This window comes from Hippopotamus amphibius, chromosome 1 (genome assembly GCF_030028045.1).
Source record: "Hippopotamus amphibius kiboko isolate mHipAmp2 chromosome 1, mHipAmp2.hap2, whole genome shotgun sequence".
In the NCBI taxonomy this organism is placed as follows: Eukaryota; Metazoa; Chordata; class Mammalia; order Artiodactyla; family Hippopotamidae; genus Hippopotamus; species Hippopotamus amphibius.
The window spans coordinates 112636388-112660474 of NC_080186.1; the positions used below are offsets into that span (position 1 = coordinate 112636388).

The 24087-nt window shown below is 45.8% G+C and overlaps 3 non-coding genes across 3 annotated transcripts; 1 reads left to right on the top strand and 2 right to left on the bottom strand.

Moving 5' to 3' along the window:
• Positions 1-565: 565 nt before the first annotated feature.
• On the top strand, positions 566-729 carry LOC130842439 (U1 spliceosomal RNA). The gene has a single exon (XR_009050434.1). It is a non-coding gene; the product is annotated as a U1 spliceosomal RNA (small nuclear RNA).
• Positions 730-4112: 3383 nt separating this feature from the next.
• On the bottom strand, positions 4113-4186 carry TRNAN-GUU (transfer RNA asparagine (anticodon GUU)). The gene has a single exon. It is a non-coding gene; the product is annotated as a tRNA-Asn (tRNA).
• A 19519-nt stretch (positions 4187-23705) lies between these two features.
• On the bottom strand, positions 23706-23872 carry LOC130842009 (U1 spliceosomal RNA). The gene has a single exon (XR_009050325.1). It is a non-coding gene; the product is annotated as a U1 spliceosomal RNA (small nuclear RNA).
• Between the last annotated feature and the right edge of the window lie 215 nt (positions 23873-24087).

The window sequence follows — 24087 nt, forward strand, 5'->3', positions numbered from 1 at the left end:
TAAATATATACCTGTAGCCCTTGCCTTACGACTTCTTTACTACTAACAAACATTTTGGGTCAGTCACACACGATCCCGGAATTCCCCTCCTCGGTGTGTAACGCAAGACAGAAGGGAAGAATGCCAGGAGGCTGGCAGAACCCGCCAGTATTTCAGATGAAAGCTTAGAGGTCCGTTACCTACGTGGGCGGAAATCACGACGTCACGTCCCCTTTCGGCAGCCCGATGCGCCCATTGGTCGTCTGGGCAGGGGTGGGAGGGGAGATGACGGCCCAGGGACCCGGCGTGGGTGGGAGGAGGGGAGCCGCCTTAGAGGTCAGGGATGGGGCTTGGCTTATGTAAATCTTGCAGTGCAGGGGTGCCATTCCCGGCCAGCCACTCCCCGGGCTGTGGAAGTTTTCCGGAGATGTAGCTCGGATTTTCTTAGAAGAGTTGTTTGGAGGGGCGTGGAAGAGGAGGGGGCGCGGGGGGTGGTGGAGGGGCTGGGGTGGGGGTTGTGGCAAAGTGAGCGTGTGTGTACAGTGGAAGAGCCTAAGGCTGCACGGGGGCGGGGAGAGGAACGTTCATACTTACCTGGCAGGGGAGATACCATGATCACGAAGGTGGTTTCCCCAGGGCGAGGCTCACCCATTGCACTGGGGGTGTGCTGACCTCTGCGATTTCCCCAAATGCGGGAAACTCGACTGCGTAATTTGTGGTAGTGAGGGACTGCGTTCGCGCTTTCCCCTGGCAATGAGTGCTTAAATGGCAGATATAACCAATACACTTGGCGTAGGTGAGCGTAAAAACGACTGCGCGAGAACTGTAACCGTCCCGCTTTCCTCAGATTTTTCTGCGCGTGTTCTTGGTTTTTTTTTTTTTTTTTTTTTTTCATTAACCCCGGCGCATCGAGTAACAGTGGCAGGTAACTCCGAAACTCTCCGAAGAAAACCGCGAGGTCTCTACCGTGGTCTACTGCCTAGCCACGTTCTTCCTTGCCGCGCACAAATCAAACAGGCTTTTGCTGCCACTGCAGATATGAGTTTCTCTGCGCATTCAAGTTTCAAGGGGGTTTTTTTACTTCAGGATTTCATTTTGACTGTGGAGCTCTGCAAAAATCTTGCACAATCTTCACCGGTGTTTCCAACTTGGACTTCAAAGTAGGGGTGGCCCACCATACACACTCATAACGACCTCGGTTTATCCTCCTGCCAACAACAACAGAAAACATCAAACAAAGACTTTGAAGAGATTGGGGCATCAGGTGAAAAAGGACAGTGCGTGGTTCTGGAGAGGTGGGAAACAATGGCTCCAATTTACTGTCTGCAGAGAGTTTCCAAGCAAGGCACTCGAGGGCAAACTGAAAAGCAGCCCGGTGGACCTTGCTGAGTTGAGGACATTGAACCCGGATGCCAGGGAGGCCGAAGGAGCTAGGGTCCACAGAACAGACTCCCCGGGGGAGAGAGATGCTGGAAGTAACTCAGAGAGAACTGCAGAGGAGATCCCTCCTGCATGCAGCACAGTACTGATCAGTGCAGCCCTGGCAGGAAACTCCCCAAGGTCAGGGGGAGAGCTTTGACAGGATCAGAGAACAGTGCCTGGCACTCACACAGATAGTGCTTGTCCCCAACAGATAGACTGCAAGGAAGAAAACAAAACAGACAGACAAAACCTCTCAATTCATGAGGGCGTGGGGTGGAGTACTCAGGAATGTCTTGCCTCAGGAGGGCCACTAGTTAAGCCCTACGCTGAGTGCTGCTCAGAACCACTTAGCGAATCATCAAAGCATGACCTGAAAGGATCAAACTGTTTGCGAGTAACTTGAATGCATCCCTGAAGAAAGCCCAACGTTTGCAGGAACACACAACTCTCCATCATCCAACAAGGCAACATTCACACTATCTGGCATTCCATCAGAGATTCGGAGGTATCCAAACAGGCAGGGGAAATGACCCATAATGAAGAGACACATCGATCATGTGCAAACGACCCAGAGCTGACACCGGAAAAGGACGTTAAAACATTTATTCCAACTGTATTCCGTAACTTCAAACAGTTCAGTAGACACATGGGAAACATAAAAAAGACCCAAGTGAACTTTAAGAGATACAAAAAGAAAAAAAAAAAAAAAAGATGAAAACTACAACGTACTGCAAGGGATTAACAGCGAGCAATTAGAAAATGCAGAAAACAAAAATTTTTTAAATCATTTTTTTATCAAGAGAGACTATTCCGTAGCCCAGATATTCATAGTTCACAGTTTCACAGTTCAGGAACACAGGTAAGTGCCAAACTTCCATGGAACTCAACCCAAAGAAATTATATGGCAGTTAGAATGCTCCTTCAGGAACAGTCTGCCTTTATATTCCAAAATCACTTTGCACTCTGAAAGATACCAGCCTTCCTCATCTCCTCAAAATCTTTCACGGAATCATAATTTATGTAGAAATCTGCATATGCCTTCTTTCTTGGTTCAGCCACAGCAAACTTACACAAAGTTGCAACTCCCAGGGAGACAATGAATGCTCCAACCATATGAAATCACAGACGCTTGGCCAGAAGGCCACACATCTGAGGTTTCATCAAAGAACTGGAAGCCATGGTAGTTCTTCTCCTTGACAGCTCAACGACGACGTCCTTCCAGGCAGATGGAGAAATGGACCAGAAGAAACAAAATTTTTTTTTTTTTTTTGAAGGTGGCAAAACAACAGTAATTGTTGACTTAAGTACAGAGGAAGGAGCAAACCCTTCTAATGAGTTCATTAGGTGCACAGGCAGCTTCCTAAAAGGTTCCTGGCAGCACCCACTTATCCAGCACGGAGCACAGCTCTGAGATGCCACCAAGGAAGGGGCTCGCCCACCAGGGAGTTCTTGTATTAAATACCCAGGTCGAAATAATGTGGGCCCCGTTTGCAAGGAGTTGAACTTTGTCTTGGGTTGGCAGTAATGTAGGAGGTACATCCAGCTCCTCAGAGGGGAATGCAAAGATTTTCTGTGATTCTGTTTTCCTAGTCATCCAGTCAAGGCCTGGTCTGTGGCTCGGTGTGGTGGGGTGCCAGCCCAGTGAGTGCTGGCAGTGGTGACGCCATGAAGCGTTACCCACGAACGGGTGTGGGTCCTCTGAAGTCCAGGATTTGAGGAATGGCCTGAGGACAGATTATGCTATTTTTAGTCGTCACGTTGAGCCCACTGTAAAACAGCCACTGTGGGGATAATCATGTCTGAGAGGGAATGCAGGCATCTCCATCTCTTTTTCTCCCCCAGTTTGGGATGGAGCTGGAAGAGAGTTAAGGTACTCTTTAGACCAAGGCATGGCAGTTTTCTAGGCATGTTTAGAGATGTAGGTGCTCTTCCTGGGGGGCTAGATTATCCACCACTTTCAGTGGGTCACCACTTAGAGATCTTTGGGTCTGCCTGTTGCCTCCTGCACCAGTGCAGCTTTGTGAGGCCCTCACTGTTGTCTAATCCAGCCTGTGTCCCCTCCTCATCACACCCCAGCAGGTGCCCTGATCCCAGCGAGGGCTTCTTCTCATTGCCTCCCAAATTGGCCATAACGTAATTTTTTTTTTTTTTTTTAAGTGTAGTTGATTTACAGTGTTGTGTTAGTTTCAGGTGTACCACGCAGGGACTCAGTTATATTGGGTTGGCCAAAGAGTTGGTTCGGGTTTTTCTGTAACGAACTTCAGAAGAAACAGATTTGAATAGGAATTGCATTGACTCTGCAGATCACATTGAGTGGAAAGCCACAGTCCCAAATGAAAGGGTGCAGGCGCCCTGAGACCGGGCGGTGAATACTCCGCTTTGGGGGTGCCGCGCAGGTGGTGCACAGAGCCTGATTGCCGACGTCAGAGCTTGGGTAAGAGATTCCCCCCACCCGTGTGCCTGTGCCTTCATCCTCTGGCAGCTGCCCTGGAATGCACAGGGTGGATGAGTTAGCGAGGGCAGCCCTCCAGGTGGTGCCAAGAGACCGGGGCACCAGGGTTAAAAACCGGGAGGAACGAGCGTGCTGGGGATCGGCTGGCTGGAGGTTCCGGGAGAGTTCCGGGAGAGGGGCGCGGGGGGGGGAGGCACTGCAAGGGCAGACGCATAAAAGCGGCGGCTGAGACCTCGCTAATCAGATGCCAAGCCAAGTCCGTCCCTGGGTGGGCTCGAACCACCAACCTTTCGGTTAACAGCCGAACGCGCTAACCGATTGCGCCACAGAGACCAGCGCTTGCGAGGTTTTATTGTAACATCCTGGAATTAGAATGCATTCCCCGTCCCTTCCAATGCAGCGGCAAAGAGAGTCACATGCCTCTATCTCGTCCCACCTCACTGGTGCCAGAGGCATTGAGTCTCGTCCCTCAGGAACGTCCGGCCGTGGACACCGAGCCCGAGTCAGCTGCGGGCTCTGACGAAACAACGCCGGGCCCACGACCATCCCCGCCTGCTCCTGGCCGCCTCAAAAGCGGCCCCTCTACGCGGGACAACTGCAGGCTCTCTCGGGCCCAAGTCCCCCGTTTCCCACTCGTGATCGACCTCACTCGTCGCGCGCACCACAAGTCCCCCCCACCCCATCCCACCCCACCCCACCCGCAGGCCCGGGTGGTCGCGTGGGGGAAAGGACAGCAACCGGCTGTGTCCCCACCGCGCTGCCTCCTCTCGGCGCTTCCAGAGAAGGGCTCCACGAGGCACGACCTGTTGTTTGCGCCCCAGGCAGCCTATCGCCCGGAGCAGGGACTGGCATCCAGCAGGTGCCCAATAAATGTCTGGCTGAGGATGCATTCCGCCGCAGGGGCCGGAGGTGGTGGGTCCACCGAGAATTCTTATGCCACCTCTAAGTTTTTCATCCTAGAGGAACCTAGAGTTTTCCAATCGGCTGCTCTTCAAAACCTTTCTTCTGGCAGCTGATTTAGAACCAGGTAAAAGTTCTAGAAAGTCCAAGAGGGCACCACCTGGATCGGCTCTGAGCTCCCCATCCAAGACAGTGAGGCGGCCTCAGCCTGCGGGTGCAGGGGGCAAGTCTGAGAGGGATAAAGGAGGAAAGCTGCCAAGGAGAAAGACAGTTGGGGTAGGCAACCTGGAGTGTGAGGGAGAGAGGGAGAGAGACTGGTTCATCTCTAGCCATCTGCTTACCTCCAGTGCTAAGGTCGACCCGACCACAGCTCCATGGATCCCCCCGTGGAGAACAGTGGTTGCAGTGTGATTGGTGCGGTGATGGGAGCCTGGCTGCTTGGGTCTGAATTCGAATCCTAACAGACAAACAGCTTCCCGTGCCTGATCACCGCTGGCAATAGCCTGTGGGTCTACCTTTTGGACTTGGTGGCTTGCCCCCTACTGCCCACAGAGCAGGTGGGCGAGGGGACGCGGCGCACACCTCACTGGAGGACTCAAGTTCTGAGGCGGCCCAGACTCCGCCCGAGGCCCCCAAGGCCTGAAGGCAGCATCCCCTCCAGGTCCCGACCGCGCTGAGAAGAGTGCCTGCGGCTCCACGAACAACCTTCTCCTCTGTCTAATTGGGGGCATGTGGCTGGATTGGTCCGAATCTGCCCCTTTCTGGCCTCATAGGGCCAAGCACAGGCCCTGCAGGGGCCTCGAGGGGTCGCTGTGTTCCTGATGATTGGATTTGGCTTGCGAAGAAGGAGTGCTCAGGCAGATTTTGATTTCCCTGGCTTAGGCGGTGCAGGCTGATCCAAGTCTCAGGGGCTGCAGCCACCCAAACAGGGAACCTCTCCTGTCTGCCGTTGTCTTTGCGAACGGCAAGCTCCTATACATAGAAAAATCCCCAATAACCCACACAACAGAAAACTACCAGTCAACAAACAAATTCTCTATAGTGGCAGAGTACAGACAGGCAAAAATCAGTTGTATATCTATACACTAGGAGTGAACAGTCTGAAAAAGAAATTAAGAAAACAATTCGATTTAAGATAGCACCAAGAATAAAATATATATGAATTGAATTAACATATACAAGGAGGTGAAACACTTGCACACTGAGACCTACAAAACATAGTTGCAAGTGATTAAAGCATACCTAAGGAAATGGAAAGACAGCTTCCAGGGATCTCTCTCTTCTCTCTCTCTCCCTCCCTCTCTCCCTCTCTCCCTCACACTCCAGGTTGCCTACCCCAACTGGCTTTCTCCTTGGCAGCTTTCCTCCTTCATCCCTCTCAGACTTGCCCCCTGCACCCGCAGGCTGAGGCCGCCTCACTGTCTTGGATGGGAGCTCAGAGCCGATCCAGGTGGTGCCCTCTTGGACTTTCTAGAACTTTTACCTGGTTCTAAATCAGCTGCCAGAAGAAAGGTTTTGAAGAGCAGCCGATTGGAAAACTCTAGGTTCCTCTAGGATGAAAAACTTAGAGGTGGCATAAGAATTCTCGGTGGACCCACCACCTCCGGCCCCTGCGGCGGAATGCATCCTCAGCCAGACATTTATTGGGCACCTGCTGGGTGCCAGGCCCTGCTCCGGGCGATAGGCTGCCTGGGGCGCAAACAACAGGTCGTGCCTCGTGGAGCCCTTCTCTGGAAGCGCCGAGAGGAGGCAGCGCGTTGGGGACACAGCCGGTTGCTGTCCTTTCCCCCACGCGACCACCCGGGCCTGCGGGTGGGGTGGGGTGAGGGGGGACCTGCAGTGAGCGCGAAGAGTGAGGCCGATCACGAGTGGGAAACTGGGGACTTGGGCCCGAGAGAGCCTGCAGTCGTCCCGCGTAGAGGGGCCGCTTTTGAGGCGGCCAGGAGCAGGCGAGGATGGTCGTGGGCCCGGCGTTGTTTTGTTGGAGCCCGCAGCTGACTCGGGCTCGGTGTCCACGGCCGGACGTTCCTGAGGGACGAGACTCAATGCCTCTGGGGCCAGCGAGGTGGGACAAGACAGAGGCATGTGACTCTCTTTGCTGCTGGATTGGAAGGGACGGGGAATGCATTCTGATTCCAGGATGTTACAGCAGAACCTCGCAACAGTTTGTCTTTGTCTTTGTGGCGCAATCAGTGAGCTTGTTTGGCTGTTAACCGAAAGCTTGGTGGTTCAAGCCCACCCAGGGACGAGCTTTGGCCTAGAATCTCAGGAGGTCTCAGCTGCCGCTTTTCTGCGTCTGCCCAACTGCCCTTCCAGTTCCTCCCCAGTGCCCCTCTTCAGGAATCTCCACCCAGCTGATCCCCAGCACGCTCCTTCCTCCTGGTTTTTAACCCTGGTGCCCCTGTCTCTTGGCACCACCTGGAGGGCTGCCTTTCACTAACTCATCTGCCTTGTACATTCCAGGGCAGCTGTCAGAGGATGAAGGCACACACACACGGGTAGGGGGAATCTCTTACTCAAGCTGGGATGTCGGCAATCAGGCTCTATGCACCACCTGCAGGGCACCTCAACGCGCGGTATTCACGGACCGATCTCAGAAGCCTCCACCCTTTCATTTGAGACTGTCGTTTTCCTTCTTTTTTCCTTTTCTTGCCCCACCGCAGGTACCATATTCCAGGTTCAGAACACTGCTTTCAATTCCCTCCAGCGCTGCTGCAGACAACCCTCCCTCAAGCCCCAAGCAACGTTAATCTGCTTTCTGCCTCCATAAGTTTCCTCTCTGGACATTTCAGATAAATGAAATAAATCAATATGCAGTGCTGTGTGACTGGCTTCTTTCACTTAGCACAATGTTTCTGAGGTTCATCCATGCTCTGGCTTGAGTTTCTTTGCTTTTTATTACTGAGTAGAATTCCACGGTGTAAATATACCACATTTCAGGTATCATTCACCAGTTGATGGGCATTTCAGCTGTTTCCTGTTTTTGGGTTGTTTGTGGGTTTTTTGTTTTTTTTTTTTGCTATTACATATAATGCTGCGATAAATATATTGAACAAACTGCACCTAAGTTTCATTTCTCTTCAATAGATATATAGAAGTAGAATTGCTGGGTTTATGGTAAGCTTATGTTTAACTTTTGAGAAACTGTCAAACTGGTTTCCAAAGCGGCTGTATCATTCTTACATTCTGACCAGCAACATCTAAAGGTTCAGTTTCTCCACCTTCTCACAAGCACTTGCTATTGTCTATCCTATTTGAACATAGCCATCCTAGTTGGTAGAAAGTGATATCTTGTTGTTTTAATGTGCATTTTTCCAATGGACAATGACATTGAGCACCTCTTCCTAAGATTATGACCCATGTATTTGTCTTCTTGGGGAAAATGTCTATTCAGGTCTTTGGCTGATTTGAAAAATTGTGTTGCATCTTTCTATTGAGTTGAAATAGTTCTCGAGCTATTGTAAATACAATTCCTTCACTGGAAATTTGATATGCATATATTTTCTCCTATTCTGTCACTTGTCCTTTCATTTTCTTAATGCTGTCTTTTGAGGCAAATAAAGTTCTTAATTTTCATGAAAGTTCTCTTCTATATAACATGTTTGCTGTAGTATCTTAGAACTCTTTGCTTAACCTAAATGCACAGTGATTTTTCTCCTATGTGTCCTCTTGAAGTTTTGATTTAGCTCTTACATTTAGGTCTGTGGTCCATTTTGAGTTAATTGCTGTATGTGGTGTCATTTCAAGCAAAGTGCCCTATCAGGGCAAGAGATCTTGGAGGTAAATTACCTTTAAGAGTTAATCTCCCCCAGGCCAGGACACTGAGATTTCATATTCCTGCACCCTTTATTGAGCGGCTAAGTGCCTAGGGAGAGGTCAAATAAATGGGTTCTGGTGCTCATACACTCCATGTACTTCCCATTCTCTGGGACTGGGAACAAGGTAGCTCTATGAGTCAGAGGACTGTCCTACTCAGAGGAGGCCGTTGTCACAAAATAGACCAAAAGCAGGAGAGGGTTACACAGGAAGGATCAAAGGGATCCAGGTGATCTGGGTTGGGCTTCTAGAAGGTCTCCTACTGGGTGGATGGGAAGGAGGACTTGCACAGCACGAACTCAGTGAACATATACCTGGAGGGATCAGCAGATTGAACACATTTTGCACTTTCGTAAACGATATTGCCAACATGAAAACAGTGGGGTGTGTGCATGTGTGCGTGTGTGTGTGTGTGTGTGTGTGTGTGTGTGTGTGTTACCTCAGCTATCATAAGGTGTGTGGATCAGGAATCTGGAGTTACTCCGTCTAGGGAGAGGATAGGGGATCAAGAGCCAGATCAAGAGCCATTCTCAGCTCTGAGAGAATCCTAAGCGTTGGCTGGCATTTCCCAAGCTCAACCCAGAGACCCTACAATTTGAAGATTCCTGGGTTTGTCATGTGTGGTCAAAGGTACACTAGCAGACAGAAGTTGACATGCTGAGTACAGAAATAGACAAAGAAATACAATATTCCGTAGACAGACCACATTCCTTACCGCCCTCACTGCAGTGGTCTCACTGAAAATAGGAATGGGCAATTGAAACGTGGTATGCAACACAGGTTATGGGAACAGGTTGAAAGTGTCGGTTAATAGTATAAATTATTGTGTCCTCAGATTGAATTTGCTGGAAAATAAAGTGGGGACTCCACTGAAAAATGTTCTAGGTTCTGCAGGAAGAAATGTAACTGAGCATGACCTCATGGGGCCTTCACAGGACAGCCCCCTCCCCAACGCCCATGTCCTCTGTCTGACTCCTGACTATAGAAAAATTTTAGCTGAAGGATAAAGTTAATCAGAAAAATGAGAGAATGCAGAAGCAAAGGAAAATAGTCAAACAAGACAAAATAATAATTAGCCATTAACCAAAGTGAAGGACTTTTAGGTCCTCCTCAAGGGCAAAAGGTGATATTCTAATCCATAGCCTCTGAGATGTTTTGCAGATACTGAAAACCCCGCCAGGTGGTAGAAGTTAACTACAAGGTGACCAGACAGTAGCCATGACATAAGCTGCCCCATCTTACACAATTCTGAGAACTCGCCTCAAGGGAATGGGAACAAAGCAACTCTGGACCTGAAGATTAACCGTACTTCAAACAATCAAGGTGACACTCATCAGGCCACCGCAGGAACAATTTCAAGTTGACTGTCAGAGCCAACTGTCCTGTTCTGCACAAAGCCCCCTCCCTCAACCTATACACTCGTGAAACTGCCCTTTAAAAGCTCTTGCCCACTGATTGGCAGTTGGGGAATTGGCTTATGGACAGAAGACTGCGTTCTCCTCGTGTTACTGGCCTCCTGAATAAAGCAACCTTCCCTTTCCTACCAACACTTGTCTTTCCAGTACTGGCTTTTGAGCAGCAAACAGCTGAACCTGAGTTCATTATCAGATGTGGGGAGGCTACAGGAGAGTGCAATTATACAACTCAGTATAACGCAGATAACAACATCTTCCACGCTTCATGCAGTTTTTCTTTCATTTTTTCTGAGGCCATGGTCTCATGCATAAGTCTAAATACATTTGTACCAAGAAAGTTGATATCAATACAAAACACACAAAATCTACCATTACATTCGGCAGTGCATGTTCCTAATGGTACTGTAGCCGGGTTTATACCAGCAAGTAGCCAAATTGTGGCTAACTTTGAATGCAGCCCCAAGATAGCCACGTGTTTGCTTCTCCTTGGCCCCACCTCTAGGTTAAGCACTACATCTGAGCTGGCTCCATTACTGGGGGAAGATGTAGGTCAAATAGTGCATAATGCAAATGGGGGAAAGCATAGCAAAAAGCAGGCATGCTCATAAGTGAGTTAGGATTCCAGAGAGGAGTGTGATCATGCTATTGTGAAGAAAAACATGTCTAGCTCTCTCTCTGAAATATGGCACTGACTAATCAGAGATGCTGGGAGAAACCACTGTACCTTCTCTCAAAGAAAGACAAGTAAATCCCTACTGATGTATAAACTGTGCCTAAAATCTCCACCTAGACAGTTTAGGGATAGAAGGGAAACAGTATTTCTTCTAGTTGCTATCATTTCCTTTCAGTGGGGGATGGCCTGGAAAGAAAGAAAAATATCCTGGTCAACTTCCCTTGTAAATAGTTAGCGAGGAATCTCCTGGCAAATGCATTAATGCTGGTTACTATTGGGAGACTATTTACCTATGGAATACTTTCAGTGGGATGTATCTAGTCTGTGTTGAACTCTTTAGGGGATCAAACCTAGAATCCCGGGATTTAAGTGGACTAGTTCCCTGGAGACTGTCACATTGATTAAGTAAGTGTCAGCATAGGAGAGGACCCCAAGAGCTCCATTCTGTGTAACTGATGACCTCATACATCACTTAGAGACCACGTGTGTTGAGGCTGGGCCAGAGCATGTGCTAATGTGGGAAGAAGGTCCTTGCAGTCAGTGCTGGTGAGCTCAGACGTTCTGTTGCTTTGCTCATCCTTCACAATTAACTTCCTCCTTGAAAATGTGAGTAAAACTCGACACTGGGCAAGATTTACGATTTTTTGTGTTTTTCATGTTATCTCCATTTCAAGTGGATGTGCTCGTATACCATTCACTGACATTTTATATATCACAGTTTTAACTTCGTTAAAAGTCACTGTTGGCCAAAGTCAAACCAGGCTAATCAGTGTACAAATTGATTGGCACATCACGGATTAAACATTCAATGGCCTTTATAACCACGTATTTTGCTAGAGTGTCTTCCAAAATCACTACTGTTCTTCTGCAGGTACCATGAGCAGCTCCAAAATCCCAAGGCCATCTTTGCCTGATACCTTGTGGTCACTGTCATCAACTTCAGTCACTTTATCCTGTACATTGAAGGTCTCTGTATTATTACATGATTTGAGAGACAGAGATGGAATGTATAGTTTGTTTAAGTGCAGCAAGAGACTCCTGTTTCTCTGTGGATCAATGGAGTTGAATAGCACTCTTTGTTCCGCATAAGCTTTCTCAGAGTTTTTTCCTCAAGAATTGTTGATTACTCTTTTTTTTCCCCCTGATTATTGGTCTGTATCTTTAGCCAAGAATTTTTAGCTTCGAAAATATCCTTCTCTTTATTTTTTTTTAAATTTATTTATTTTTTGGGGGGTGGTACACCAAGTTCAATCATCTGTTTTTATACACATATCCCCATATTCCCTCCCTCCCACAACTCCCCCCCACCCTCCCCGTCCCAGTCCTCTAAGGCATCATCCATCCTCAAGTTGAACTCCCTTTGTTATACAGCAACTTCCCACTAGCTATCTGTTTTACAGCTGGTAGTATATATATGTCTATGCTGCTCTCTCACTTCGTCTCAGCTTCTCCTTCACCCCCCGCCCCCCCAAACCTCGAGTTCTCCAGTCCATTCTCTGCATCTGCATCCTTGTTCTTGTCTTGTCCCTGAGTTCATCAGTCCCATTTTTAGATTCCGTATATGTGAGTAAGCATACAATATTTGTCTTTCTCTTTCTGACTTACTTCACTCTGTATGACAGACTCTAGGTCTATCCACCTCATGACATATAGCTCCATCTCATTCCTTTTTATAGCTGAGTAATATTCCATTGTATATATATGCCACGTCTTCTTTCTCCATTCATTTGTTGATGGGCATTTAGGTTGCTTCCATGTCCTGGCTATTGTAAATAGTGCTGCAATAAACATTATGGTACCTGTTTCTTTGGGGATTATGGTTTTCTTTGGGTATATGGCCAGTAGTGGGATGACTGGATCATATGGTAGTTCTATTTGTAGTTTTTGAAGGAACCTCCAAATTGTTTTCCATAGTGGCTGTACCAACTTACAGTCCCACCAACAGTGCAGGAGAGTTCCCTTTTCTCCACACCCTCTCCAGCATTTGTTGTTTCCAGATTTTGTGATGATGGCCATTCTGATCGGTGTGAGGTGATACCTCATTGTGGCTTTGACTTGCATTTGTCTGATGATGAGTGATGTTGAGCATCTTTTCATGTGTTTGTTGGCCATCTGGATGTCTTCTTTGGAGAAATGTCTATTTAGGTCTTCCGCCCATTTGTGGATTGGCTTATTTGCTTTTTTGGTATGAAGCTGCATGAGCTGGTTGTATATTTTAGAGGTTAATCCTTTGTCCGTTGTTTCATAGGCAATTATTTTTTCCCATTCTGAGGGTTGCCTTTTAGTCTTGTTTATGGTTTCTTTTGCTGTGCAAAAGCTTTTAAGTTTCATGAGGTCCCATTTGTTTATTCTCGATTTTATTTCCATGATTCTAGGAGGTGGGTCCAAAAGGATCTTGCTTTGATGGATGTCATAGAGTGTTCTGCCTATGTTTTCCTCTAGGAGTTTTATAGTGTCTGGCCTTACATGTAGGTCTTTCATCCATTTGGAGTTGATTTTTGTGTATGGTGTTAGGAAGTGTTCTAATTTCCTTCTTTGACATGTTGCTGTCCAATTTTCCCAGCACCACTTATTGAAGAGGCTGTCTTTTTTCCATTGTATATTCGTGCCTCCTTTGTCAAAGATAAGGTGCCCATATGTGTTTGGGCTTACTTCTGAGTTCTCTATTCTATTCCATTGATCTTCCTTTCTATTTTTGTGCCACTGCCATACTGTCTCGATCACTATGGCCTTGTAGTATAGTTTGAAGTCAGGAAGCCTGATTCCACCAACTCCATTTTTCCTTCTCAAGATTGCTTTGGCTGTTCAGGGTCTTTTGCGTTTCCATACAAATCGTAAGATTTCTTGCTCTAGTTCTGTGAAAAATGCCATTGGTAATTTGATCAGGATTGCATTGAATCTGTAAATTGCTTTGGGTCGTACAGTCATTTTCACTATGTTGATTCTTCCAATCCAGGAACATGGTATGTCCCTCCATCTGTTTGTGTCGTCTTTGATTTTTTTCATCAGTGTCTTAAAGTTTTCTGCATACAGATCTTTTGCCTCCTTAGGCAGGCTTATTCCTAGATATTTTCTTCTTTTTGTTGCAATGGTGAATGGGAGAGTTTCCTTCATTTCTCTTTCTGCTCTTCCGTTGTTAGTGTATAGGAATGCAAGAGATTTCTGTGCATAAATTTTGTATCCTGCTACTTTACTAAACTCATCAATGAGTGTTAGCAGTTTTCTGGTAGAGTCTTTAGGGTTTTTTATATATAGTATCATGTCATCTGCAAAGAGTGACAGTTTTACTTCTTCTTTTCCAATTTGGATTCCTTTTATTTCTTTTTCTTCCCTGATTGCTGTGGCTAAGACTTCCAAAACTATGTTGAATAATAATGGTGAGAGTGGAAACCCTTGTCTTGTTCCTGTTCTTAGAGGGAATTCTGTCAGGTTTTCCCCATTGAGAACGATGTTGGCTTTTGGTTTCTCATATATGGCTTTGATTATGTTTGCTGATTATTCCATTCATGGTAACATTTTTATACAGAACAGATACTACTTTAGTTGAATCATTCAGAAAATGATTTCCATGAGACAAAAACTAAAAAATAAATCATCACTCCGAAAACTAGCTTTCTGCACTGAGCAAGTTCTGCCTAGGGCTCCAGAGGTTTTGAATAAGCTTGGTGCTTAATTGCTTTAATATATGGTCTATGGGGTTTAGGCTATTTTAATAGCACTTCAAATAAATCATTGCAATGTGACTTTAAGCAAGTCACTTAACTTTGATTAGGTTTCAATTGCTGAAGTTTAGGAAGAATTTGGCCAACTATTGTTTTCCTGCCATAGAATGTACTCTTGAGCTTCCTCACACCCTAAATTCACCCCTCAGTTTGCATGGGGGTTGTGATGCAGGTGGAGCCCCAGTGCAGAAAAACAACCTGCTTGCTCCTTCCTTTACTTAGTCATGAATGCTTAGAGGGACAGCTGGACGTTGTGGCCATTGTCACCCTTGTGAAACCACCAGCCTAGCCAATCCCAGCAGAGTTAGAGTGACACACAGATCAGGGGAACTGCCCATGTTCCAGACTCACAAACCATGAATAGGATGTAGGTTAGAAGATGACTCTCTTTCCCTGGGTAACCCATGAGCTCATTTACCTGTTACTTGAATGGTTGATGGTTTGAGCCCAACAGATAGTGTTCTGTGACTGATCCCAGGTGTTTTTGAGCTCTGTTTGTGCTGCACATTCTCTGTGCACTACTTCTCTGATCCTGATCCTCACCCTCTCCCTTTCAATCAGATACAGGAAAATACTGCCCCTACTCCTAAGGTTCACGTTAGTTTCTAAAGGGCTTGGTAAAAAGAATTATTTTTTTTAAGGGTAAAAACAAGTTCTGGAATTCCAAGCTCACTGACAATATAACCTTTCTTCCTGAGGCTGAGTTTTCTGCAGCTGCTCACTCCTGGACAGCTGGTACCGATTCCCTGAAGCCAAATAGCGAGAATACGTCTCTCATTGAACAACTTGGTTTGGGGGGTTCTTTTTTGTTCTTTGTTTGTTTGTTGTTTGTTTTTTATTCCTTGTAGCCAGAAAGAACACACTTCAGGGTAAGAGGATGTTAGAAAGAGTCTATTATAAGATTTGGGCTTTGGTTGGGTGATATGGGGGAGGATGGGAGGACGTAGGGGATGTTCCATATTGAGTACTGTTCGCACCGGCAATTGATGATTGAAGTAAGGAAGTAACAGTCATTTTGTTATGAAAAGAAGAGGAGGTTTGGGATTTTGTAGGTTCCACGGTGACCTTGTTTTTGTCTGTGCCTGGAAATGTTTATGAGGTAGACTTGTTTTGCTTGATTTTCAGTCTCAGAATAATCTTGTGTGAGGCTGATATTCTGTATCTGAGGTTGTTTACTTCCAATATGAAAACAAATCAGTCAGGCTGTGAGTGTAAGATTAGTTCAGGGCAGCAGACGCTGGTATTTTTTCTTTCTCACTGGAAATCCCTAAAAGAGAGAACAAAAAAAGCAAGCACTCTGGTCCTCAAGCTGTAGATGCAAACCTGACAGGGTATCAGAGTGACTTTAACTAAGTGTTTGGAACTGTTAAAAATATTGTCGGTCATTGTTTGTTTGAGTCCAGGAATGCGCAACCAGCAGGCTACAGTGCCAACTATATCCCCATTATTGCTGGTGTAAGGGTTTTTCTAGTAGCTATTCTTGTAAAAGGAATTTCTCAGCTTAGAAATGGTTTGTACACATGTATCTCATTTTGCTAATCCTGCCCTACTGCCTTGCAAAGAAGCTTTACAAATTCATATTCTCAATCATTTATGAGAAAAGTCTTTTTGCCACTCTGTGTTCAACACTGGAAAGCTCTGTACATGCCTTTTATTTTGTCAACAATTAACCCCTTATTGAGAGATGTCTTCAAGTGAGTTTACACTCATTGGCTTAACTGACATCCTGGAAAAGCTGATATTTTGACTTTTCTGTGTTCTCTTCTTCTTTATGACTGCTCTGTTCTCTCAGATAAGCTGAGCCAAGTAAAGTGCAAACATATCACTGTTGCTTGGTGGATGCTCTTGCCTGTTGGGTTCATGTATTCTTCGCGATTTTGAGGGTGAGGGATTGATTCACAGAAGAGATATGAGGTTGTGTTAACTTGACTTCCCTTCACAGACAGCCCAGGCTGCTGCCAGTTGGGAACTCACTCATCCTGAGGAGTGAATCTCCATGATTGAGCCTGAGCAAAATAAAAATTAGAAAACAGATATTTAAGTGTACGTTTCATTTGAATAGGACATTAACTATTAGATCTTTTCTTCATTTGTAGTCAAAACAAAAGGAGAGACTGTGCCGAGACCAGCTCGGCGACTCGAGGTGAGTGACGGGTGCCGCAAGCTTGAAGAAAACGCAGACACAGACTGAAGAGAAAGATGGGACCGGGGGACTCAAGACCTCTAGGATCAAGAGCCTTGCTGATTCATCCCACGTGGCTTTTATTGAGTTCTTGGCTAACACTCCCAGGTTAATCCCATAAACAATCAAAGGCCTCACATGACTGGGGCAATGATCTTTGTTTGCCTCCTAGGTCCGAGTTGAGCAGGTGGGGATTTGAGCTGGGCGTGGAGAGCAAAACAGCCCTGGGGGCAGGAGACCTCTCTCAGATATTAGGGGTCTGTGCCCCACCCCTGTTGGCTCCTCTGCGGCTGTGCCTGTCTTAGGTTGTTCCTCCCCTGAGGAATCTTATCTGTCTTTGGCTAACCAGTCATCCTCCAGGGCCAAACAGGGTGATATGAGGAAGGGTCTGTGCCCTACCCCTGTTGGCTCCTCTGAGGCTGTGCCTGTCTTGGGTTGTTCCTCCCCTGAGGAATCTTTCCCGTCTTTGGCTAACCAGCCATCCTCCAGGGCCAAACAGGGTGATATGAAGTGTGCAAGTGAGAAAGGGGCTGTGCCCCTAGAGAGGGCCAACCCTCTGCCTACGCCCCCACAGTCTCCACGCCCCGCACCCTCAGCTCCTCCACTGCTCAAGCGGGACCTTCTGAATCCCATCGCTCGGCCCACATACTTAAACATTTTCAAGGTTTCAGAAAGGCTCCTGAATGTCTTCCCACAAGACTGCATTCAAAGGACTTTGTTTGGGGAACTTAATAACAGTGGCTGATGTATTGCTCTCCTGGAATTGGTTCGCCTATGCTGGTAACTGATACTTCACATAAGCCTTGTCTGGAGAGCCCAGGAAAACAAGGATCTAAAAACAAATCTGCCACAGGACACAGAGATATATGATAAATTCTTGGATAATATTATGTGGAGTTAAGTGTTATACCCTCTTTATTCTTTTTGAGGTTGTTTGGTAACATTAATGACACATTCCTCTACCACCAGAAATGCCCTTCATAGTGTCCTTCATGTTACAAGGGCTTGGAAACAGCCACATGAAGGTGAGCACAAGATTTTTACTGTGATTCTTTGATTTTTTTTTTTTTTTTTTTGCATACAAGTTTAGCATACGTTTTTTCTGAAAAGTCAGAAAATCAGGTAAGTAGAGATAAGCATCTGAATTAGTTCCCTATTTCTGCCTATTAACAGGTTACAAAAACAATAGTTTAAAGCAATCCATTTTTGTTATCTCAGAATCTTGTTGATTAGAGGTTTGGAAAGATGTAGCTGGGTCCTCTGCCCACACAATTGGCCACTATGTCCTCCCCACCTGAATAGGGCTGATATTGACCACATCGTGGTGCGACCATCTCCCATGAGGGGCTGCCCTCGTGGTCTCGTGTTCCTCTGGGATCCTCTTTATTGACCTGAATTCTAACCCCCATGATTTCTTGCAGCTCACCTGAAAGAAAGAGGCTCAGGAGAAAGCCTGGAATGTGGAGGCCCAGAACTGATCTCTGCCATGTCCTTCTCCAAGAGGAGAATAAAATAACAGAGGTCTTTATAAAACAGGACCCATATGAGGGCTGAGATCCCCAGCGATTAGAGCAGGGGAGAAAATCTAAAAGACAATGGAGGCACTAAAAGCCCCGAATGAAGAAGTAGGGTCCTCTTTGTGTTCCACTTCAGGTAGGTGCCCTTCCTGGAAAAGAAGACATTTCCCCTTGGCAGAGCACCTTGGACAACGGACTTGGTTTGATCCCACTGGGTCATTCTTGTTGCCACTAGGCTTTTGGGGTCTCCATTCTAAAGTGCTTGTTTGAAGGTGTGGCTTCTTCCTTTCATGAAAATCTGCTGGGAATTTCTGTCTGAAATGCAGTTTCTTGGGCCTTTAAGAAGCAGCACAATGACCCTGATGTAGGTATTCTTTAGCTGTGCAGCTAGGGCCCAGGGATTGGGGCCTGTCAGCCGCATGATATCATAGTTACTCATCCAAGGTTAATACTACTTTCTCTGTTTTACATTATACATTCTTCTCCATTATACATGAGAACCATATGCTCAAAGACGGTAATGAAATCACCATGTACAGCAAACTTGGTACGCGGTGGAGCTGGTATTTGCATCTTGGACAGCTATTCCTAGGGCTGTGCTCTCGTTGCTACAGCACAGTCCTAGGATAGGATCTGACTGGAAATACGGTAGCACTAGAACACATCAGTAAAAGTTAGTTTCTCCTTGTTACCTATATTTACCTGCTTGACAAATATTTACCGAATGTTCTATCTGGCAGGCTCTGAAGCAGGCACTGGGGAGGAGGGGTGAACAAGGCACACAGAGCACCTGCTCTCAGGAAGATGACCTCTAGCACCAGAGCCAGGTGTTTTACAGAGAATCACATATATGTTTTTTAAGGATGACCGTGGTGTATTTCATACACATGTTCCTTGCTCCCATTTTGTCAGCAGGGATTGAAAATTGACTGAGTATAAATAATCAGACTTTATTTTACCAGTAGAAATACTGATGTTTGATACAATGTCCTCTGAATTTCAGCTGTAGGTTCCTGGACAGTGTGTTGTACGCTTCGGACAGCGTAGCCTGTGTCCAAACCTGTGTGATGGTTCTACTGTCACTAAGTTGTTCCCAGGGTTTTGAAAATCTCCTGTTCTCTTTGGGAATCAGTTTCTTTATCAGTAAAAAAAAGCTGTTATTCAAGTCCTCCAAAGTCCCTTTCAGTTCACATTTCTCTGAATGCATAAGAGACTGAGATGCATATTAAATAGGACCTGGGAACTGCAGCCAAGAGCAGACCTTGGTATCTTCTCTGTGTGTCTCATGCAGGAGCCTAAGCCAAGCCCAAACCCTGAAAAGACATAAATGATAGAGGAGATGGAAGAAAGAAAATCAGCAGCTTGGAAGAACGAGAATAACACAAAGAAGGGTAAAGAAATGGTAGAGCAGTTGGCTGCCAGCAGAGATGAAAAGAAGGACAAGCTGAGTTCACAAGAATCAAGGGAAAGTGAAGAGTGCACACAGCATTATCCACGTCCTCAAGGAGCAGCCTGAGCTGAGCAGGGAGGACTGAGAGAGTAACTTACTCCACAGTGAACCTGTGCACCTGCCGAGGAGATCCACAGCATGGATCAGGGCTCGTTTGCACTGCTGGGAGCACCAATTCCAAAAGGAGGAGGAGGAGACCCTGAGGCTCTGTGCTGGACCCTGCTGTTTGCACCCGCAGCTGCCCCCACAGCAGATGCCCCAAGTAAGCGTGAGCTTAGAGGGAGAAAGAATGTTTGGAGAAGGGACGGAGATGTCCATTCTTTCCTTCACCAGTTTTGCCCTGAGGTCAGGAGGGGGCAGGGTAAGGGGACCCTTCCATCTGAAGCAGAGGTACTAGTAATATTCTTCCACATTTACACTTGGAAAGACTTTACACACAGTATTTCTTAAGTATTTGTGAGGGTTTCTTTTTCCTCATCCTTTGTGAACAACTTGGAGTTCAGCTATCAGTAAGATTTACCTGAGGACATCAAAGCAGTGGGAAGAAGAATCCAAGTGGATACTTTCAACAAAGTGTGGGCCTCTTCTCAATTAGGTGTTGTGGCAGACCAGAGGATGGGAGGGGAGGCCAAGGACATCTCTTCCTAATGACAGTGAACCCCTGAGAGGAATCACTGTGCAGAGGTGAGTCTTCATCAGAGTCACCAGAGGTCTGGATCAAAGGGCGTGGATAATGTAGGGCAGGCACGTCCTTAAGGAAGGGGATTTGCTACATCTTGGGAGAAAGCAGAGTATCTCTGATAGCACATTTGGGAAGGAATGTAGTTGAAAAGGTGGAAGATTTGCAACCACTTTTATTCAATCAGTGAACAAATGTCACTGAGACCCTACTCGCAGCTTGATTCGGTGCCAGGAGACATGAACACAGAGATGATTAAAAGGGTATTCCAACTTTCCTGGAGCTCTCAGTCCAGCGACCAAAAAGTCATGAGAAGTGTAATGGGGGTGGATTCACTGGAGGAAGTGACCCGTGCTGCCTAGGGATGACCTCAGTGTTTCTCGTGGCCGCCCTTCTTTCTTTATCAACAGCTGGTGACCAACCCAGGTCCAACAACTGTGGCTCTCAGCCAGATTTCATCCTCTCATGATACAACTAACATCTGCAATCTATGTTGGCTCAAAGTAGCCAACACTGCCAACGTTTCCAGAGGAAACTGCTGATGTCTGTCTCTACTGTCTATGTCCTGGTCAGTAGGAGAAATGAACAGACAAATTGAATAAGTCGTATAGTTTCATCATGTCATAACAATCAGGGACTATCTGTCTTCTCTTACAAAAGGCAATGCCTTCTAGACTTCAAATTCTCTCCCCATTTCAAAGACAATTTAAATATTGGTCATATTCCTAGAATTTTAGAACTTGGTGCTTTACCCTTACATTTCAGATCCAGTAAGCAAAGTAAAGGAGTAAAGCAACTTCCAAGTTTGCAGTGAGAATGTAGTGGGGTCTAGCAGTAAAATCCTGGCTTTCACGTGCCTGATATCTCTTTAGTGCTCTTAGAAACAGAATAATCTAACACTCCTTGAGTCACTCCTCTATCCCATCATGTTGTACAAAATATAATATCTCTGCTCATCTAGATGACTTGGATCCTAAATTAGCTGAGTTCCACGAATGCATTTACAAAGCCCCTGTGGGTAAAGCACTGTGCTAATTCTACTGTGGGATACGAATGAGGGTACACATTCCTTACTGAAGAAAGTGTGAAGATGACTGTTCCCAGCTCAGCCTAGGTATCTCTCTGTAGGTAGAATAACAACAGCAGACACCAATAGGTTCCACCTGCTGAAAGGGAAGATGAGGATGAGGTGCAATGACTCAGCTCAGTGTCCTCAACTCAGTGAAGTCCACTGGCTTGTTTTCAGTTTCCTCTCCCCTGCCTTGCTTGGAAACTCTCTCCAGGTGGTAAACTGGAGCAAATGTAGGCTCATCTGCTTGTTTCTCATCTCTCAGGATCACTCACTGACCTTTACTGCCTGATGGCCAGTCTTTTGAAAATCTCTGTCTCATCTATTTTGTCCAGCTTATTGTTGTTGCTTTCTTTTGCTGTTTCAAGTGGGAGAGTAAATCCAGTTTCTGTTGGTGTGTATTCGTGTGGCACCCCCTTTATAAAATCACAGTTGGAAAATATCTATCAAGATCCTGAAAAGAAACTTTTACAAAATAAAAAGCACAGTCACAACCAGGGTAAGACTGTGAACTAAGGAAAACCCTTAAACTTGACTGATAAGGAGCTAATATCCAAATATATAAACAGTTTGTAGGACTCAACATCAACAAACCCCAAACAACCCAATTAACAAATGGGCAGAAAACCTGAGCAGACGTTTTCCCAAAGAGGACATACAGATGGCCAACAGGAAAAAAGCTCAACATCAACTATCATCAGGGAAATGCAAATCAAACTCACAGTGTGATGTCACCTCACACCTATCAGAATGGCTATCATCAAAAAGAACACAAATAACAAACACTGGCCAGGATGGGGAGAAAAGGGAACCTTGACACATGGTTAGTGGGCACAGAATTATCACATAACCCAACAATTCCAGTGCTGGGTATGCATCCAAAAAAACCCCAAAACACTAATTTGAAAAGATACATGCACCCCAGTTTTCATAGCAGGGTTATTTAGAATTGTCAAGATAGGGAGGCAATCTATGTGTCCATCAACAGATGAATGGATACAGAATATGAGGTATATGTAGTAAATGGAATACTTCTCAGTCTTAAAAAAATCAATGAAGTTTTGCCGTTTGCAACAGTATGGATGGACTTGAAGAGTACTGTGCCAAGTGTAATAAGTCAGACATCACTTATACGTGGAATCCTCAAAAATACCACAAACTAGTGAATAAAACTAAACAGAAACAGACTCACAGATATAGAGAACAAACTAGCGGTTACCAGAGGGGAGCGGGGAGGGGGAGGGGGAGGGGCAACCTAGGGATCGGGATGAAGAGGTACAAACTATTATGAATAAAATAAGCTACAAGGGTATATTATTCAACACTGGGAAGATACTCAATATGTTATAATACATATAAATGGAATATAACCTTTAAGTTGTGAATCACTATATTGTACATGTGTAAATTATATAATAATGTATATCAACTCTACGACCAAAAAAAAAAAGTGTATTTTAAAAGCACCATACCCGTTTTAAGGACAATGCTGGCCTGACTCTATGTTGCGGATTGCAAACCCCACAGCCCCTTGCCCAAAGGCTGAGGGCATGTTCCCTTGAGGTCTGTGGTGAAAACCAGTCCTTTGTGAGTGGAGATGCCTCTTTAAAAGCATGTCACCCTTGATTATTCCTATTCTCCAAAAGGTCCTTCAAAGGAAGGGTGAACGTGACTACAAAGTGGCCCAATGGAAAGTTCCAGCTTTGGGGCTTTCGTGGAGTATCTCTTAGGAAACACTGCTTCCAGGCTGACTTATGTTCCCTGAGGAACCAGGGAGAGACACCAAACATTTCAAATTGGTGGGCTACAACCCAGGCACTGAAAGAGGGGCAGAGATTCCCAGACCCTCTCTCAGGAACCTCATCGGTTGCTCCAAAAGAGACCCCACAAAGTCCTCCACTCACAGGATCTTCCCCCTCTTGGTGGTATAAAATGACCCTGTGCCTTATTTGCTAAGCAGGGGACACAGCGCTAGATACTACTGTTTCTTGGGTGTATTGCCATGCCAGTTATACAAAAGAAAAGGAAGACGGGAAAGCTAGGTGAGGTATTAGAAATATCTGTCCTCCCGGGGCTGCAAGAGGCAGTCACCTGGCCACACAGGTCTCCCTGAGTTTAAGACCTCTGGTGGTGGTTCTGCAGTAAAGGAATAAGCTGGTCCACTTTCTTTCCAGCAGAAAATGGGGAATGGGACTGGTCTGAAATAAAGTGTTCTTCATTGGCTGATTAGGGCCTTAATCCTCATCAACTATGATGGTTGTCAATTCAGTCTGGCCCTGGAAAGGAATACAGCATTTTTCCCCAAAACAAACTTAGAAGGGGAGTAGGAAGGTTTATCTTCCAGGAAAATGTATCTAGGAAATGCTCCCCAAGAATTTGCCCAAACTACTGAATATATTTACAGTGGTCTGTTATTAACCATTACCTGTCAGGAGAGTGTGCAAACACTGTCCCCCATTACCACAAATTGTGCAGTCGAGTTTCCTAAATTTGGAGAAATCAAAGGGCTCAGTACATCCGGAGTGCAATGGATAAGCCTTTTTCTTTTTTTTGGAAAACCATCTTCCTGATCATGGGATCTCCCCGGCGCCTGTACCACAACAAAGCAAGATACCAATAATAGAAGAAATTGTGTGAGAGAGAACAGAGCATATGTGAGAACTCTCTATCTGCTCAATTTGTCTGTAAACCTAAAACTGTTCTAACAAGTAATGTCATAAATTTTTTAAAAAATGTAATGATGCAACACCCTCAAATCAAAGTGTTGCTGGCATCCTATAACTGCATAGTTAATACTAGCCCTTGAGGTGC